Below are 18,115 nucleotides of genomic sequence, written 5' to 3'. Positions count from 1 at the left end.
AGATGGCTATAATATTTTAATGCTGCTTTTACATGGCTTGGAAATATTTCAGTGGGTACAGATGTATTATAGAGGTGTTTTCTTTTTAAAGGAAACAGCAAAACTGAATGTTAAAGATACCTAGTCAGTAAAGTATTTTGGGGGAGTGATGAAATATAAAGCTTTCTCCAAAGCTGTAGCTATGGTAACTCTTTCCTCACCCAACGCTATTAAATCAGTCCATACTTTTCCCATATCAACCCTTCATAGGACAAATGAGAATTTACATTTATCCAGTGAGCTGCATACTTCCTTGTGACCAGAATGAGTATGCTATCACAAATATCTTGTAAGTAAAGAAATTGAGACTCAGAAGTGAATTAATTTGGTTCTCAATCAAATGGCTAGCAAGTACTTGATCTAAGTCTATCTTGACTTGTAAAATACATCTTAAAACAGGATTAGAAACAAAATTTAGCATATTATAACTAATATGTACACACACACACACATAAATACACAGACAGACAGACAGAGAGATAGAGAGAGTCCTCCTATGTCATGCGCTAAAGGTTCTGAATCTGTCGGCTCCAGGCAGCAAAGGATTCTAAAATTTGAGCTTTTCAAGAAAAAACATTTGGCTTTAGTTCTGGAATGTAACTTTGACTAGAAGAAAAAATTACAATAGAGGAGCAACTAATACTTCATTCAGTGAGACTGTATAGAGAGATGTGGTCAAATCACAAACCACCATAATAAAAACCATTGCTTATCCTAGTGCTAGGGACAAACTGGTAGTAAGATTTCTGACAGGTTGTGTCCAATGACTCCTACCCAAATGTCCTATTCTGCATGCACAGAAGCTTTCTGGCATTTATAAATAATAGAAGTGAAAGGAAGCCAAGATCAGCTAGCCCAAACTACTCAGTTTAGAGATCAGAAAATAGAGGCCCAAAGAGGGAAAATGATGCTTCCTGGGCTTGTAGATCTTAATACTTGACACAAGTTCATAGGATTGTCCATCTAGAGTTTAGAAACCCAAGAGGCTAAGTAGTAGAGCCAGGATTCCAAGCCAGGCCTCCTGACTTCAGATCCTACTACAATCTTGGGATCACTGAGGTCATTCTCCTCATAGAGGCCATAGTCTTTGTTATGTCAAGATTTCTGAAAATGGCCAAATACCCTCCCTCCAGCTCTCACATGAAAGAACATGGCCCTAGACAGTCGGAGGATCCTAGGCTCAAAGGCAGCCTCAGGGCCATCCAATCTAACTGTCTTTTTAAAAAGAGTACCTGAGTCCCAGGGAGGGTGAGTGACTCTCAATGGCTTCCACAGTCAGTCATCCAGAGGGGCAATTTGAACCCTGTTTTTTGGGGGGAGGAGCTTCTAAATGGTATAATGGATATAGTATTGATCTTTGAGTTAGGAACTCATCTGACTGAATTTAAATCTGACCAAGACATTTACTAATTTTTGACCCTGGGCTAATCATTTAGCCTTGTTTGCCTCAGTTTCCTCATCTGTAAAATGAGTTGAAGGAAAAGGTAGGCCACTACAGTATCTTTGTCAAGAAAACCCTAAAATTGGGTCACAAAGAATTGGATGTGACTGAAAAATGACTCAACAATCACTTTGGGGCTTCTGCTCTATCTGGTTTCAATTCCATAGAACAACTCCTGGTTGTCCCATATCAGCTGACCACTCCCCTGGCCCTCCACACCTTCCCCACCACTCGTACATCTGTAGCTGTCCCTTGTTTCAGTACCGTCTCAAGTGTCCAAGGTTGGGTCTGTCTGCTGCACCACCTAGCTGTCTCCCTCTGGCACACAGCAGGTGCTTAATGAAAAAATGTTTTCTGAATTCTAACTCCAATGGCATCTGCTCTCTACTGTACCAATCCTAAAGTCTTCCATTTTAGTTGCAAAAGGCAAATCTCAACTAAAATAACACTAAGTAAGGAGGCAGGAGTCGGGCTAAGTGCATAGAGATGCCTGGAGATGGGAGGTACTGAGTTCAAATTGAACTTGGGCATTTCCTAGCTCTGTGACCCTGAGCAAGTCAGTTAACTCCAACTGCTTAGACCTTACTGCTCTTCTGCCTTGGAACCCATACTTACTTAGTATTGATTCTAAAACAGAAGGTAAGACTTTGGGAAAAAACAAAAAACAAAAACAAAAAAACCACAACATGGTAAATTCTTCATCTCTCAAAGAAGGCCAAAAGCCAGGAACAGATCTCCAATCTATCAAATACTACAGACACCTGAGTTATGAAACATTACCACTAAATGTCATGAGTAACTTTAAAAAAAATACTCAACCAGGTTCCCCGCAAATTGTCATCAAGCTATAAAACCCAAATTAGGGCAATGAAATGACTATAAGGGTACATCCATTAACCTCCAATCAAATGTCAAGGCTACAAGTCAAGCTCTTTGTCCATTCTTCTTTCTGTAGATCTGAGTTAATGAGGGAACAGACTTTTAAACTGTAATGCAAGAAAAAGGCATCTGCTCGAGATGTATAACTGAACATATAAATAAAGAGGAAGGACACTGTGGTCCCTATGAAGTAAACGTGTTCACTCTGAGATGTAAAATGGATGTCTTATAAACATTGCAGAAAAATTAATATCTGAATGCTGTGAAGATGCCAAGTGTCACACAGAACACATAATATAGTTCCTGCTTTCTCTGGGCTTACATTCTAAGGCAATCTGATATGGATCCACATTTAATACTGCCATTGAAAAGTATTCTATATTTATATTTGCAGAAATGAAATGTTATGAGGGAGAAGACTACATAAAAGGGGATGGATGGAATCAGGAGAAGACCTGAGATCAAATCTTTCTTCAAATACTGTTTCTTCATCTAAAAAATGGGAGAAAGAGTACTATCTCACAGGTAAGGCAATAGCATGAGAATAAAATGAGAATCTAGGCAAAGAGCTTCCCAAACCTCAAAATACTTTATGCTAGTTCTCACCGTTGTCATTATTATTATTTCTTTCTACAAGAGAGAGGTCCTAATAATGTCAAATGAGAGGGGAGAGTTGACAGCCTTGATGGGTAAAAATAAGAAATTCCAGGCATATGGAACCAAGTAACACTAAGTATGATGAACAGAAACAAATTTTGGGGAAAAATAAAAGTTTATAGACTAGCAAAGACTTGCTCTCCCTCTTTCCTCAATTTGTGAGATAAAATCTTTCCAGAAAAGTTCTATTTTGATATCCTCCCATGACACAGAGGTGATTCCTGTATCTCAAAGGCTCTGATTATTAGGTGTAAGCTCTGGCAGGTACCAAGCCAAAGAAGTCTCATGTAGGCGCTTAGTGATGGACTGTATGTTTGTCATCTGAAGACCAGCCCAGTGAAAGGAAGAGAAGATTGGCACTAGGTTAGAAGTTGTTGACTTTCTTAAACCACGTCATACAAGGATTGTGATCTGAGTCAGTAGTGCTAATATCTGCATATTGACAAATTATGGATCCATTGAAGTGGGACTAAATCACACTATTTTCAGACCTGAATCAACTTTTACACTGAATAGGGGCAAAAAAATGCATGATTTTTCTCAAATGTCATCCCAATTGTCCACATGGTCACTGGATTTAATGTCTTGCAAAGGCATGGCCACCTGATTTCAGAAGTACAGAAGCATGATGTACTTGGAACACTGGTCTTAAACCAGGAAACGTGGTTCTGAATTCTAGCTCTGACCTTTATCATCTCCTTGTGTGAGCACAGGTGAATCACAGCTCTGTCAGCTCCAGCCCCCTCACCTATAAAAGGAGATCATATCTGTAGTGCTACTGATCTCATGAGGTTGTCTTAAGGAAAATACTTTATAAAAATTAGAGCATTTTATAGGATTTGTGTAGTGCTAGAGTAGTGTTTTAACCTTGGTTACAGTTCAATTCCCTATCTATGAAGAACCAATTAAAAGAGTGGCAAGGTGGCTCAGGAGATTGAGAGCCAGGCACACAGATGGAAAGTCCTGAATTCAAATCTGGCCTCAGACACTGCCTAGCCATGTGACCCTGGGCAAGTCACTTAACCCCAGTTACCTAACCCTTATCACTCTTCTGCCTTGGAGCCCATATTTAGTATAATTCTAAGACAGAAAGTAAGGGTTTTTAAAAGAGCCAATTACATGCAAGGCATCATGTTAGGTGTGGGGTATGTAAAGAAGAAAAAACAGCACCTTCTTTCTTCTAACAAGTTTATAATCTTCTAAGGTAAATGCCATGCATAAATAAGTGTAAAACCAAGTAGAGTACAATGGGTTCAGGAAGGATATCCAGATAAAAAGGTTCTAGGAGAAGCTCCCTGAAGAAAGCAAGACCTGAGCTGAACCTTCAAGGAAGAGATACATGCCAGACCATAGAAGGTCTTAATGGTTTGGTACATTCTGGTCTCTATTGGGATTCAGGTCAGGCAAATCTCTCGTCTCTGAATTATGTGACGTGTCGGTGCAATCTGTTTGAGCAAGTAACACTTTGAGGTTTGGTAAGTAATGGTGTTTGTATGTAATGGTAAGTAAAGTATTTAATTTTACCAACTTACTATAAGTACATATACATGCATATACATGTACAATTGTATGTATATGAGAATGTGTATAAATATTCATGAAATGTATCACTTATAATAATTTTCTGTGTATACAAAAAGACAAATATAATTTTGTGAAGTAGGAATCTGATACTAACATTTCATGCGGGGTTCTGCCTCCTCTTAGTATATCACAAATACAAAATTGTTTTAAGTATTAACCTTTGAAAAACATAATTTAAAAGGTAAACTTGCTCTAAATAACATACACAGATACTTGTGCATTCTAAATCTAAAAAAAATGAGTTTGGGGGGATTATTTATCATTCTTCTAGAAAAAGTTTGAATTCAATTCAACATTCACTTTGTATGAAAGGTGTCATATTAAGTAGCAGGGGTTTGAATGAATATTTAGAGTTCTTTATGATAATTACTCAAATTTATGTAGCACTTGACAGTTCAAAAATCACTTTCCTCACAACAGCTCATGATGTCAATATTGTCCTAAGTTTAAAGATGAGAAAACTGAGGTTCAAGAGGGTTGTGATTGCTCATGGTCACACAAACATTAGTCTTCTGACTCCACGTTTTTCAACTGCAACAACCTGCTAATATGTAATTAAACTGACTTTACTACAGGTAAAACCAATTTTTGTACAATACCAAGGAAGTTTTTTCACAGTAAGTGATAGAAAGTCTATAGGAATAAATGTGAAGTCTGAAATATGAGGTTTAAAAATCTGCTACAGAAGTACAAGATAATTGAAGGAATGGTGAGACAAGAGTTTATGGGAAAACAATCCAGAATTTACCAGACTGCATATTAAATACCTTTGAGGGTTACTGTAGCCATCCAAAACAAACAGCTTCTAGGAATAAGGAAGAGCAAGTCTTACAATACTCTTCCCTAATCAGATCATGTCTAAAGTACTGTGTTCAGTTCTGAGTGCCATAGTTTAAGACCATGATAAAGTGGAGGGCCTACAGAGGATGACAACCAGGATATTTTAGGGCCATGAATTCCTGTCATATGAGAAATGGTTGAAAGGAGTGGAAAGGGGAAGACTGGGGAGGGGTACATGATAGCTGTCTTAAAGTATATGAAGGGTTATCATCTGGAAGAGAGATTATTAGACTTGTTCTATTCATCCTCAGAGGGCAGAACCAGGAATAGAGAAAAGAAATTACGAAGAAACCAATTTAGATGGAAAAAAATAGATGAAGAGAATATTTTCCAACAAGTAGAGTGATCTGAAAGTGGAATAGGTTGACTTGAAAGGTGCTGAATTCCCTCTCATTATAAGTCTACAAGCAAAGGCCAGATGATAACTTTTTAGTTAAATTTAAGTGGGAATTTTTTCCAGTAATAAATTGGACTAGAACTCTTTTTTTTCTTTTTTTGTTATGGACCCCTCACAGTAGTCTGGTAAAACCTAGGGAGCTCCTTCACAGAATAATATTTTTAAGTGAATAAAACAAAATATGGGTACATCAGATCACAAATGAAACTAACTGTATTGAAATAAAGTTAACAAAAAATTAAGAAAGTCCACAGACTCCAAGTTAAGAATCTCTGGTCTTAAGAATTTGAGGCCCAACTTTCAGTCAATGGGTTGGTGAAATGTCACAGTAAATGCTATTTAAAACAAGTAGCTAGAGCTTAAACAATATTTTTTTCATTCACATTATTTATATATTCATTTCTCTTTTCTTGGACAATTGTAACCAGCCCCCAAAATGGTTTGCCTATATTTCTTCAATTCTTCCTTTACAAATATCCAAATTAATTTTTCTAAGGCCCAAGTCTGAGACTACTATTTTGAAGCAAAGACCTTGGTCTGGTTTTTAACTGCAGCCTCTCTTATTCCCAATTTGGCTCCAACCTAGCTTTCTGGTCTTGTTTGACACAACTAACCTCTTCATACAATTTCAATTTTGGACAAATATGTCTCAGATGAGGAGGGACAGCAGGCATCATTGATAGATGGGCATAAGAAATTTTGCGTATTTGGAACCAATACCACCAAGTAAGATGGAGAAAAATGAGGTTTGGAGGAAATATAAAATAAATAAGACTAATAAAAGGAGATCCCATCCTATTCATTTAAACTCTATTCACCAAGCCATGTGTCCACAGTGTTGTATCCCTTTCACACCTTCTGCCTGCTAAAACGATTCAAGGTCCTCTTCTAGTGACCTCCTTTCTCTGTACCCCACCGTGATGCCCCAGCTGAAAGTAGCCTCTTTTACTCCAAATGTCCATAGAGCACTTATTGTCTCTCCTTCCGCCATGTGCCACGTTCTGCCTTGTATCCTCCGTAACTGTTTTCCTATTGCTATCTTCCCCGCTCCACTTGCATTAGCATGTTAGAATATAAGACATTTGGATTTTTCATACGTGATCACCAAGGATGCAATAATACTGAGTCTTACCCCAAAGTAGGCATTTCCATTTGTTGAATTGAATCACCTGTCCTTTCTATTACAATACTTCATTAAAGTGGTGTTGGACTTGCACATAGATCTCTCACCACCCTAGAATGTGACAAATGTCTGTAAAATACCTAGGAAATCTTAGAGCAAAGAAACTTTAAAACATAATTTCTCAAAAGGTCTATCCCTTATGAAGGGATGGGGCAGGAACATTCTTTATAATACAATTCCTGCTCTTTTATTCTGAATATTTCACATGGCCTACCTCCTGTAATTTATCACAGGGTTCCCAAATCAGTACCCTTTTGGTTTATTTAAAAGATGTTTTACACACATCTTACAAAGTTCTAACACTAATGAAGTTGATTGGTACTACATTTAAAAAGTGTGGTTAATTGGGTTACCTCCCACGTGCTTGTTGTCTGACAACTTTCCAGAACCAAATTTAACGTTTCTCCTAACCTAGTACTTCTTTCTAGAATTTAAATGGAAGCATGGTGACAAGAGGAATGAACATTTCTTGAATGAAATTACTCTGCATGAAATATTGTAAATTTGTTTATCTTGAAGAGAGCGTCATGGCCCTAGATGGAAAGTTTCACTGGAGGGGGTGAGGGTGGGGGCAAAGTAGGGATTTCACCATAGGAAGGTGTCCTGGTGAAATATGGTAAGGATAAAGGGGTTTCATATTTTTAAAGGGATATAAATGACTGGCACTTCCTCCCATCTCAATAGAGTGCATTTTTGAAATAACATACCAATGTCAAGTTCAAAGTGCCTTCTAAGTGATGGTTAAACTAAAGTAAGGCAAAAATCTTAAGGCTGAATTTAATTTCTATAGCACTTTGGCTTTTACAGCACAGTGTCTAAGTTTGGTAGTGTCACTACATTCCTATATTCACCCTTACTCTGGCACACCTCCCAAAGTGTAGAGGTGGAAAGTAAGGAGTATATTATTTACATGAAACATGATCACATCACACACACATGCACACACTTTCCTACCAAAGCACACATTGAATCTAACTTGCTTTTCCTGGTGAAATCGAATGCTAGCACAAACTCGAGAAAAGTAGCTGTAAATAAATCAAAATTATAGTACAGAAATGTCTGTATTTTCCCCTAACAGCCAACCTTATTGACAGGGATTAGGTGTATGAACAGTAAAATAATGAAAAGCAGCAAAAGCTTATCTTGCACAACAAGCATCTAGTGGGTATGCTCCCTTCTCCCCATACAATTAGAGGAATGCCAGGATTGTTATGGTTTATGGCACTAGGGGGAGAAGTCCATTTTACAGATAATCCTACACAAAAATAAAAGTCTTTCTGTATATTACAAGGTAGACTACAAGTCCACTTTACACAGGCTATTCATATGATACTTCTACGATTAGTTATCAGCTTCTGACAAAAGTGGAACATTGTACTGATTCAGCAGTTAGACTGCCTTTTAGACTTAATAACCGTAGGGTTTCAAACAGTAGAACTCAATTGCCCCCAGTGCAATACAAGTGTCATTCAGTTTTGTTGTGAAATACATGAAAATCCTCACCTTAACAGCATTTAAAATGATTTGAGGAAATCAGCTGAATTAAATGAATTTACATTGTCGAGTACAAGCAATTATTTGTATGTATGTATGTATGTATGTATGTTATCCGTTTTGTGGAATGTATATAGCAAATTCTGGTCAAGTTTCATAGTGAATCAGCACATTTCTAGCTTTTTCCCCCTGCTGTTGTGTGCTCGTGTTTGTATGTGTGTGTCTATGTGCACAAAGAGAAGGCAAACATATTTTAATACTAATCTAAAAAACTTGATGGCTCTATAATCCTGGGCAAATCATTTAAGTTCTCAGTGCCCCCCAGAAATCTCTACAATTTTTTTGTGATATTAGAGAAGCTGTCAATGTGCTGTCCTAAAGAGCCTGTTTCTTCACTGGGAGTTTTCTATATCAATGAAATCAGAGGCCCAAACCAAAACCAAACTCTAAATAATAATAAAATTTTAAAAATCAATGGGTTTTAAATTATCCATTATTTTGAATTATAAGCATAATTCATGTGCAACTCAGTTAACCGAGAGCTGACTAGTTCACCATGTCTGACATACATGCAACATTGTAATTTGTCCTGTCTTAACACATGTTTAATTTCCCATTATGGAAATGCTACATTAAGAAACTTAGCTCAAAGAGTGTTTTTTAAGGGCCTTCTTAAGTCACTCTACAAGTGTATAACTTCAGTTTAGGAGCCAAGCAAACATTGCTGCATCTATTAGTGGGAAAGGAGGAGGAGGAGAGTTTGAAGCTCTTCAAGGTCTGTACAGTAAGGCTGAATGAAGTATATCTAACACTCTTTCCCTGTAAAACAAGTCTTCTAAAGAATATACCACTGCAGCCTTTATTACTGCCTGAAGGAGAACAATCTATAGATTTATTAGTCTTGGCTTTAGTAAGTATCTTTTGAACTCATTCCTTTGCTTGTGATCTGTTGTTTTAGTTTGTGTTCTCTTGTTAGAGGGTAACCACTGAATGATCCTAATGTCATTGCTCTGTCTATTTAGCTGAACTTTGGCTTTTCCCTTAATTTACCAAAGATGATAAATTTAATGTTTTATCTTCTTTTCAAGGTTGGTCATATACATAGCCTTTGCTAAGGTTGAGTATATAATATTTCTCTAAATGAAAACAAAACTGTGAGAGGTCTCAGGGGTCATTCTTCATTGATTTTTTTTTTAGTAAATCATATGAAATCAAATGTATAATTCTGTGTTTATTTTTACCAAGTCTATATATTCATTGATAAGGTCTCCTCTTCCACTGGAGTCTATTTCTGATGTCTCATGTGGCATAGAAATGACACTAGGTTTTCTACAGTTGTGTTAACAAATAATGAGCTCTGGAAGTTCCTATATACAAAGCCAGAAAAAGCCCAAGAATGGACTGCAATTAAAGGGCTAGCATGCTGAAGTGCTGAGTCTCATCCCCAAAAGGTTAAGCCCCAACTAGTGAATTACATCAGCCATATCACCCTCATAAAAGCTATCTACTAAGGCATAGAGCAACTAGGATTTATTAATGCCAGGGTTCTTAACCCTGGGTTTCGGGTCCAAGGAGAGACTATACTCTGACATCTAGCATTTCTAGCATTTAAATAGATAAGACTTCTGAGAAGGGGTCTTAAAGACTTCACCACTACTACTAAGGAGGTCCGAAGCACAACGAAGGTTAAGAACTCTGCTCTCAGCAGAAGTAACACCTACATTAAATAAATAAGATTCTGGAAATACGTAAAGAAAGCTCATCAATTATCTTCCATCTCTAGGGAACAAGGACTAAGCATTGCAAAATCTGCAAAAATCACTGATATTTTACCTGAGTTTAATCTTCTCTTCCAGGTCACTGTGGTCTTGGACAAGACACTTAACCTTTCTGGGTCTCAAGTTTTCCCATCTGTAAAATGAAGGAGTTGAACTAGATGGCCTCTAAGGTCCCTTTTCAGCCACAAATCCATGAATCTAAAATCTGAATGAAATCCATTTCTTTTCTCCATTGAGACACAAATACCTTAGACTAATTTAAGTTAATATGTCTAAGCTAAATATGGTTAAGAAATTCAGACTCTAAATCTCATTAAAAAAAAAGGCAACCCATTCTTTGGGGAAAAGCCAACGACCTGGACTTCATTCATGAGCTTGAAGCTATAAAGATGAAAAGGAAGGAAGCAATATTTTGCCTCTGCTCTCATCTGAGATAAAGTTAATGATGATACAAGGAGAGACCTTAGTTATCACATACTGTTCTCAAGTGCTCTTGAACTTCTATGAAGGCCAAAAACAAAGATATTACTCAATTTTTCTGCTCATCCAAGGAAATTTTAGTGAATGGAGAAATCAATATCAGCCACATAACTCTAAAAGGCTTCTTCAAAAAAAATGTTTTGTTTTGTTCTTGAAGAAAAAAACAGGAAACATCCAAAGGCATTTTCTGATCCAAACTCTGCCACTGGGCATTAGTAACCTTGATCTCTTCCCCTAAACCTGTACTTTCCAGAGTAAGGCAAATTTTAGAAAGACTGAGAGAATACTTCCTTTTCCTGTTGTTACCTTAGTGTGATTTAGTTAGTTAGCACTTGTAGTTTGCTCAGAAATCTCTTTTACACACTTTAAAGAATATTCCCTTTCACAAAAAGACTATTTACATAGCAGAAGGTGATTGGAACTATTTAAGTATTTTATCAACTAGCCACTATCAACTAACTTTTATCAACTAGTTACTCTACTATTTCAAGAGTTGTTCCAAGGAGAAACACACAGTCAAGAATACTTCATATTTGGGTTTGGTGAGAAGGAAAATAAATGCACCAATGAAGCCTGAGGAAGACTAAATGCAAAATGAACCCATCGCGCAGAAGGACAGCAACTTCCCCAATGCTCAATCACTTTCAGTCACACTATGTTGTCCAGTAACCTGCATTGATAATTCCTCATGAATAAAATGCCAACATTATCATCTGCAGCTAGGTTGTTGACATGCTCTTGCTATTTCACTAAAAATACCATTAATTTTCTGGCTTCACAACAGCTGAGCTACTCCCCATTTGAATATACAAAAGAGTATTTTGTTTAAACCAAATTAAAAGCGTTCCAGTAAATGACTTCAATTTTGCCAGCTATACTATTTCAGCATATACTGTTCTTCTTAATCCTCCTCACCTCACCCTTATATCCATCAAAAAGCCCCCCTTAACACACTCATAAAAAATAAGGTGGAGCAATTTTTCTCAGGTTGGAATTGGATTGGGGGGGGGGGGCGGTCATGGTCAGAAATAGATTTCCTACAAGTATAGCACACATTTTTGTGAAGCGTCTAGGTGTTTGTGGAAGAGGAGACAATTTCAAAAGAAATGGAGTCTACTCTGTTTCATGTATATTTGGCTTAGTGTGTCAATAAGGGTTATAAATGATTATCTTTTTTTTTTTAAATCCTGATAGCTGAAGGAAGGGGGGGAGGGGGATAATATATATGCACACACTAAATCCACCTTCCATCTCCAATCTCCTAGTGCAGACATCCCCCATTTAAGACAAAATGAAAACCACCACTACTGCCAAGCCCTCCTGGCATCTCAGCACTTTATTTGTTCCCATTTGTATCTAATGCTTTTGTCAACAGTTCAACAAAAGTCAAAGCAAACAACCCACTACAAACACTGGGGGTAACAGCAACAAGCATGAATCCTTCACAATTATCCAACCCAGCTGCTCAGTGCCTGTCCAGGCTGCTTTCATTTACAACAATGTCAACAAAAGGCTGAAACCCAATAACTAGGTGGGTCAATACTGCCACTGTAAACCCTCTAGAGGAGGAAATGCTGGTCTCCTGCTTTACTGCTTCAGTAAACATGCAGAATAATTCAGTCAGATGGACAAGTGCTTGTCTAATCATTTGTTATGTGAATTATTCAACGGCTTTCCACATAAACTACTAAACGATGCCTCTTCAAATATTTCTGAGGCACTTCCAGCTGTCCAACTGCAGAAGAGCAAGAAAGAACAAAGACAGATTAAAGCAGAAATTCTGACCCAAGTAGTTCACAATGATAATCTCTAGTCTAAGAAAGCTTGGGATACTGGGCTAATCCTTGAAATAGCAAAGTTGCTGACATTTTGATTGCAGGCATAACACTTCAGAATTGGCCTGGATGGAGGGGAAAAGTGTACCCTTCTAGTAAATGATTAATATATACTTTTTGATATTTTAATGGCATTTTATTTGAAAATGTTTTACATATTAATTCACTTTCTACAATCACATTTACAACAAGCATGATATGCAGCTAAGATTTTTTTAATTAAATATTTGGTTATATGGTATTAGTCAAAGTCTTATTCAAAAACTCTCACCAGTTCAAGTCTATGCCTCCTTGAATTTTCAATTTTGTCCCTAAAAACGTCAACCTCTTCGGATGTTCTTATATTCTATTTTCATTTTTTCATTCTAGTTTCATATTCTCAATCTTTGAATTGTCTTGCCTCTCAGCATAAAAGAATTCCAGGAATACATTGAGAAGCAAAAACCAAATACCACACCTTTCCTTGGCTTCCTTTGGCATGTCTGGGCTCAAAAACAATAGATTAGTTCAAAAGAAACAAACCTAATTACTTAGGAGCCATTTCCTTTGAAATAACACTTATCATACAGTATCACTTAAGCCTCAAGAAAAAAAAAGTTGAGGTCCCTTTACTTTATGCATGTTAATAGTTTTATAGATTACACCCAGAAAAGTAGTTTGAAGGTACTACCTGGGCTTTGTCTTTGTATCCCTAAGTGCCTGACACACAGGTAAGTTGCTTAAATAAATCCTCGATAATTCATTGACATTATGAAAGGTTCCAAAAATTTAATTTTTTATAAACAACATTAGAGACTAAAAAGTAAAGAAAAACAACAACAACAAAACAACTGATCTTCCATTAGTTAAGTAAATACCTGACAACCAGCAAAACACTTAATAAAATACTTTGTATTTATTCACTTGAGGTCAGCTCATATATTTTCTATATGGAAAACAGAAGGTATATTTAATTTCTGTGTATTTCCATGTCCTTTTCTCTTTCACAGTTCAAATTTCTTGACTGAAAAAAAATTGCTATGAAAAGGGGGAAGGGAGGGAAGAGGAGGCAGTAAACATTTATATATTGACTACTATTTTCAGGGATCATGATAAACACTTAAAAATATTATTTAATTTGATCATCATAACAACCTTGTGAGGTGGAAGCTATTATTATCTCAATTTTATAGTTAAGGAAACTGAAACACAGACATGACTTGCCCAGAGTCCAACAGCTACTAAATGTCTGAGGCCATATTTGAACTTGGGTCTTTTATCATTCCAAACCTGGTGTTCTATTCACTTTATCAAGCACAAATGAAAGAAACACAGCGGACCCTAATTTGCTTGAAGAATCCTAATCTTTTTTCCACCTCTACTGCTTCTCTTGCTTATTTTAACACCAGGCAATATTTACTTCTGGCTATAAGGGTGAGGACTAAAAAGAACCAAATTCTGTTACAAAGAAATTGTACTTTTAAAATCTTTTTTTCTTAAATTTAAAAAGATGAACTCATGTGAATTCTGCTTTCTATAGCTTATTGTTATCTCATTCTTGTTTCTTGACTTAAAAGTTGGATAATTATCCATATTAAAAATTTTACCCATTTTGGGGAATGGAAAATATAAAAAAATCAGGGACTGCATTTGTAGAATACAAAAAATTAAATTGATATTAGTTGCATCAAAAGAATAGGAAACTAATTTGAAACCAAAGGATATGCCATAAAAGAAAGACACTCAAAAATCTGTTCTTCATTTTAAATACCCTCCAGAATAATTTTTTTTGTTGCATCCTTAGAAAAGATGGCCTTGGAGGTGACACAATTGACCCCAGACTCAGAAAGTATAGGGTATGGTTACTATTACCAACTCTAAAATTATATTTTGTATTTGAAGATTATGTGTTTGCATGTATTTGCAAATTCACAAAGGCCACTTCCTAGGAGAACTACCTTTGGACCTCAGATCTTTCCTCATGATATGTTCCTCAAAATGTTTTCATATACACACTTATAAATAATTCCTAAATCTCTGGAACTACAGGGAAATTTCTTATCAAAGCGCAATGACTTATGCATATACCTTATTTTTTTATTTGAAAAACAGTATTTCAACTTTGAATCTTCAATTAAAAAAATTATTTCAGAAAAAGAAGCCGAGCCTTCATTTCAAGACCCTAGGGTGGCAGTTTGCCATTTAAACTTAAGATTGCTCGTTAAGTAACTAATGACCCAATGCTTTTGAATTCTTTAGCTGGGCTATATAGTTCACTTTTAAAATTTACTTAACACCAACAATGAGGTTATGTTCTAATTCTTTTTAAAATTGCATTCTCCCTAGGCAAAGGACACTTCCATTATATATCATTAGTGTTTCTCCAAGAATAGAGAACCCTGTATATCTAGCTTTAATATGCATATTGAGAAAACAGATAGAAAATAACAAGTTTTCTTTTCCTCTCACATCTAAGCATCTGGATATTACTAGGCAAATAACTCAAAAAGTAGCCTAGAGAGTCAACTATTGTTGTCTTAATGCATTTAGCAAAGTAACACACTGATTGCCCTCAGCATTAACAGAATATATGACATGCAGTGTTTCTACTATAGTTCTTCAGAGGGGAGGCAATGAAGAGATGAAAATGACAAGGGTAAGCAGAGCAGTTTACAAGTGACCATCTGGTATTGACATTAGGAACAGAACATAAGAGTTTGCAGTACAGCACACTTGGAGGAGGGGGTAGTTACGGTTTGAATTAGTAGAGAGAAAACACACATATACCCACAAACATACCTCAAAAGTCCATATGCTGGCAGTTACCTTAACCTAATTATTGCATTATTCTTAGATGTCGATGTAATTGGCAGTTTTGCTATACCTTTCAAGAACTCGGAAGCTTATTTTTTAATTTTCCCTAAATAAACTAAGGCGACAACTATCCTATTTGAGGATCAAATGAAGTTTCTGTTTAGGGATCCAATTTAATAGCTTCATTCAGCTCTGAATTAGGCAAATGTGGTTTGGCTGTAATCTGTGGGAGTAGAGAGATAAAACTGAGGTAAAAGGGTAAAAGTAACACCTATCACTAAAATCCAGAAAATTATGGTATAAACACAAGTGATTATTTCAATTTTCTCTCAAGATTAGTATTTTTTAAGGGCAGTCCAAAAACACCCAATAATGCCCAGATTAACTAGAAAATTTTTTATTCATTTCCCCACGCACCAGAAAGTAAGCTAATAATGTCCCACTGAGAGTGCTGTCAGGCTAAATCCCTCAACTACTGAAAGCAGTGCCTGGATAAATCTCACTTCACTTTCCATTCCGCCATCCACTTAGGGCAGGGCCCAGGGGAGCTCTCCACATCATCCCTCCTCACGCAATGTCACAGGCACAAGCCAGAGTGGCCCAATCAGTGCCAAGAAAAGAACAAACTAAAAAAGATTAATTCACAGATGTTCATGCATTTCACATACACTGTGCCCTATGGTCCGTTGCTAGGGCAACGGGAGACCACCAGTGCGCGCTTTATTGGCTTTATGAAGTGCGTCTCGGGGACTATAGTCCGAGAAATGCTGCATGATAATAGCAAGGCTTTCCTGAAGACTTGTTTTGTGTTTATCCACATTTAACCCTCTGAGTATTATTAAGAGCGTTGCTATGCACATCTTTTGCACCCCTTCCCAAAAGAACTATCTCAACTTTCAATCTAGGAACATTAAGAAGTAAATCCTTGGGGTCCATTTTTGGTAGGCCTATGTTAAGCTAGTCAACTGTATGCCCAAGGAGGAGGAGGGAGAAGGAAATAAAGGTGTGGGGAGGGAGTAGCCATTAAAAAATCACTACATTAACACAGAAGACTTCATGTACTACCAGTGAGCAAGCAAGCTATAAAACTGAAACATACATAGGGACAAGGGGCACATTCCAACAGGCCAACAAAACTCCTCAAAGTCAAGTTTCACTTACATACTTTTGAAAAAATATTTCATAAAATGCTTTGTGCTAAGATTGCTACAGGGCAGTTTAACTGACCAAAAACTTATAGATCAGTTCTGTGGCATCATTCTGCAGACCCCCAACTTACTCTTCAGTATTCTATTTAATTTGGCCTTGTTCTTTTTCAAATGGAGCCTGTGCAGATAAACATCAATTTTTTCCCCTTCTTTTTCCCCCAGGGTGGTGGGTTGGAAGGTTAAAATCACAAATGTCACAACTCTTAGGGCAGTAGCACAGATCAAGTGTTAATCTAAAGGGAAGATGGAGGGGGGAGAGGACATAGAAAAGGTACAGGAGGGGAGGGATTAGAAAGAGAGAGAGCCAGTGAATAGATCAATAGAAGAAACAGCTTACATTCAGATTCACAGGAGAAAGAACACACAGACACAATCATTTCCTGGGAAAAGCTAAAGCCTAATGAGAATTTACTCTGTCTCTTTTATTCAGACAACCAGCTCTTTTGTGGCAGGGGCTTCCTGACTGACAGGAACCCAGGGCCCCTTAATAGGATTTCCATATTATTTCCAACACCTGCCCAGAAGTTATTTGTTTACATTGAAGGAGGCAAGATTCTCAAATCAGACATCTGCTTCTAGTTCAGGCATATCTTAGGAAACCATCTAGAAAGAAGCTTTGTTGCCATGGTGACATTTTTATTTTCCTCCTTTAGTAGGTTCAAAACATTAGCATTTCCCATTTTATTTTGTTGTTCAAAAGGCCAAATGTAGCTCAAAAAACAGAAGTTTAAAAAGTGTTATAGGAATGGTATTCTCAAAATTTTCTAGAATAAGTAAAATGAACACAAGGAAAAATTAGTATACTATTATTGTGTTGTGGGGTTTTTTCTCATTGAGTAGCATCTAATGACCTGTATTATCTTGTTTTCCTCTAAAATTTGAATAATCACCAATTTGCAAACATCAGTTTTAAACATTCTTCACGCACTGTTAAAGTATAAGATCTGCGTAAATAATGAACAAATAACCAGGAAAAAAGAATTCTTCCTATATACCTGAAACTGCAAGTTTTAAGGAATTTACTTTGTAGAATATTTTAGGTATTTTACCTTTCACTTGATTTCCAGCTATTTAGACATTTAAGAAGTGTTGTCCTACCATGAAGCCTACAATAAAATTTGGCTAGAAAATGAAATACTGTAGTTAAAAAAATTTTTAGAGCAAGATAAAATTTAAATAGCCATAACTGGCTTACATTTATTTATGTAATTATTTTTTCTATTATTGGTAAACCAACAATACAAAGGTCTTTTATTAATAATAATTATAGGGGGCAACTGGGTAGCTCAGTGGATTGAGAGTCAGGCCTAGAGACTGGAGGCCCTAGGTTTAAATCTGGTCTCAGACACATCCCAGGTGTGTGACCCTGGGCAAGTCACTTGACCCCCATTGCCTAGCCCTTACCACTCTTCTGTCTTGGAGCCAATACACAGTATTGACTCCAAGATGGAAGGTAAGGGTTTTAAAAAAAATTATAATAATTATAATAATATGTAGAGCTTACTAC

The 18,115-nt window shown here is 36.7% G+C and overlaps 1 protein-coding gene across 9 annotated transcripts in view; it reads right to left on the bottom strand.

The window, feature by feature from the left end:
* LOC100021905 (transducin-like enhancer protein 4) overlaps window positions 1-18,115 on the bottom strand; it is a 167,294-nt gene that overhangs the window by 44,235 nt on the left and 104,944 nt on the right. The gene's annotated exons all lie outside the window — the stretch shown is intronic.

The sequence above is a fragment of the Monodelphis domestica genome, chromosome 7 (assembly GCF_027887165.1).
Source record: "Monodelphis domestica isolate mMonDom1 chromosome 7, mMonDom1.pri, whole genome shotgun sequence".
Lineage (NCBI taxonomy): Eukaryota > Metazoa > Chordata > Mammalia > Didelphimorphia > Didelphidae > Monodelphis > Monodelphis domestica.
This window is presented reverse-complemented; position numbering and strand designations above follow the sequence as displayed.